Source organism: Mus caroli, chromosome 2 (genome assembly GCF_900094665.2).
Source record: "Mus caroli chromosome 2, CAROLI_EIJ_v1.1, whole genome shotgun sequence".
NCBI lineage: Eukaryota > Metazoa > Chordata > Mammalia > Rodentia > Muridae > Mus > Mus caroli.
In genome coordinates this window covers 122010204-122012998 of record NC_034571.1, presented here as the reverse complement: position 1 = coordinate 122012998, position 2795 = coordinate 122010204, and positions in this window count along the sequence as shown.

The following is a 2795-nucleotide window of genomic DNA, read 5'->3' as shown; positions in this document are numbered from 1 at the left end:
CCCCTAAACAGCAGGAAGTAGTCTAACGATAACATCACCCCCTTTCCCCTCTATCCTTTTTTTCTCTCCTTCCTAGTGTTAGGGGATTACTGGGGTAGAAGAATAGGGGAGAAGAAGAGCGAAAGAAAAAAGAACTCACAAAGTAGCCAAAAGTCCCACTGTATAGCAGCCATCTCCGGAGCCACACCCTGAGAGAATAACCAGACGGGCATCCTTCCCAGGTAGGTATTCTGAGGCTTCAAGCCTACTGCTCTTTGAGTCTCTGAACTCCACATCTGGGCAGTCTACATCCTGAGATTTTACCCAGGTTCCTGCCTCTTTCCACGCTCACTCCTGCCTCGTTCTTGGATTATTTGGATGCTAGGTGACTAAATGGCTTATAGCCATCTGGTGCCATTACCACAATCATCATCAGTCCATTGTGTGGCATGTGACCTAGTGATGAAGACCTCCCACCCCTCATCCTTATGTCTGTTCCTTCTATGCATGTTTAACTCTAAAACATAGGTGTCACCTAGCCAAGCCCTGGGTCTGGTTGGTCAGCTGTCTTCTCTCATGCACTTATAGAACTGTCCCAGCAAAATACTGAGGTGGACACCTTTGTGCCCTGGAGTCAGAGCACAGGCATCGAGGGATTGATGAATTCACAAGCTCACAAGTCAGGAAGAGTAAGATATGAGGTACCAAGGAAGGCAGAAGGCCCCAGGGTGGCCAGAGCCAACTCAGCTCCACTAGACTGAATCACCACTTTTACTTCCTTACTGAGGTGCCTGCAGCCATTCCATACTTCACTACCACTGGGTCCCCAGAGGCACTGGTGTCTGGCAGGGTGCAAGATGACCTGTTTTCCTCAGCCTGAGAGCGAGCAGAGGAAGCAGCGGCCCTCAGCTAGCCCAGAGGTGTCAGCTTCTCTTCTCACCAAAGCAGCTGCACCGCACCTGACGTCAGGCGCTGCCAAAGGGCCTGGGCTTCCTGTGAGCTAGACTCCCAGTCGCCTTTCTCACTAAAGAGAAGAGTGGGCTTGCCTCTCCTCAGCTCATGACCCACTCAAAGGCAGCCAGCCTGAGCTCCTGATGCTGGCAACATTTGGATCATCCTAAGCGTTTGCTAAGTGCCATCAACACACTGACTTAAGTGGTAGAGGGATGAGAGCCTGGTGTGGGCTGTGGGGATGGAGGAGGAGGCGAGCAAGAGGAGAAAGCAGATGGAGAGGTGTGAGAAGACAAGACCGAATGGAAACCAGGCACTGGGACTAGACTTTGGTTTCTCCAGCCCTTACTGCACTGTCTGCTCCGTGGGTCTAACCACTCATCTAATGACATCTTCAGCTCTGTCCCTGGCTCTACACTTCGCTGGAACCAACCCACACAATTAAGCCATTATTTTCTACCATTGCCCATGGGACAGAATCCAGAAGGCTTTGTCTAGCCAGGGCTGGCTTTCCACGACTGTGCCTTCCATCCAGACCAGCTTTATTTTCCATTGCTTTACGGGGGGGGGGGGCGGGGGGGGATCGACTGTACCCAGCCTGGCTTGTCCTTCCCACCACTCCCTTCTGCACAGTTGTACACAGTCATTTAGCAAAAGGCAAGCTTAGATTTTTATATTTTATTTCTTGGGGGTTTTCCCATAATTATCTACTGAGTGCCACCATTCATAAAATTAGGAAAAAATAACTTCCCCAGAAGTCTTATCTGCTTCACAGACCACCCTGTGGTTCCTGCCTTGTACCAATCTTGAGCAACAATGAAGCTACCTGGATTCCACAGAGGAGAACTCAAGTCTCAGAAGACACGGGTTCCTCCTCAGCTGGAAGAATCCTGGGCCAGAGAGCTCTAGTCTCAGCTCAGGACCTGTTTATTTCACCGGTTAAGGTCATCCCAGTCTCCCTCACTGAAGTGAAAGCACACGGGAACATGGGCCATCCTCACTTCCTATATTTGGCAAACAATGAGCACATTAGTGTCTTAATCTATGCAGGCTGCTAAGACAGTACGCCATAGACCTGTGGACTCTAAGCAACAGAAATGTATTGCCCAGAGGAGGCAGGGAAGTTCCAGATCAGAATGCTCACAGGTTATGTCTCCTGAAGGCCCATCACTTGACCTACAGAAATCCATCCTCTTTCTTGTCCTTATGGCAGAAGACTGAGGGAGCTCTCTGGGAGTTTCTTATGAGAGCATCGACCCATGAACGTTTCACCCTATTATCTGATCATCACTCAGAGGCCTGCCTCCTGATGCTACCATATTTGGAGTCAGGCTCAACACTCGAATTCTGAGGCACACAGTCTACTACAGATGGGTTATAACTACTCTACATAAAAAATTTAAAAAAGCACTAGGTAAATAGTTAGGCTTTTGTTTTTGGTTTCATTTACAGAGTTGCTGTGCATGCATGTGCGAGTGTGTGTGCTTGTATGTGCATGTGTGTCCTGTTACGGAACCCAGGTCTTCATGTCAGTGGAACAAGCAAGTACTCTAACTGGACAACAGTCTCACCAGCCCCTCAAATTCAGTATAAAGATGAAATTCCCGGGTTGAGGATGTAGTTCACTCAGTAGAGTGCTGGCTTAGCTTGCTTGTTCAGAGCCTCAAGTTTGATCTCCAGCATCAAATAAACTGGGCTTAGCGGTGTGGACCTGTAATCCTAGCACTTGGGAGGTGCAGACAGGATGAGCAGAAATTCAAGGTTGTCCTAGGTTTCATAGTTCAAGACCATCCTGGACCCTGACTCAAAAAGTTTAAATTCCCTCCCCTAGTTCTCCCGCCCTTGAGATCTTTTTTTTTTTTTTT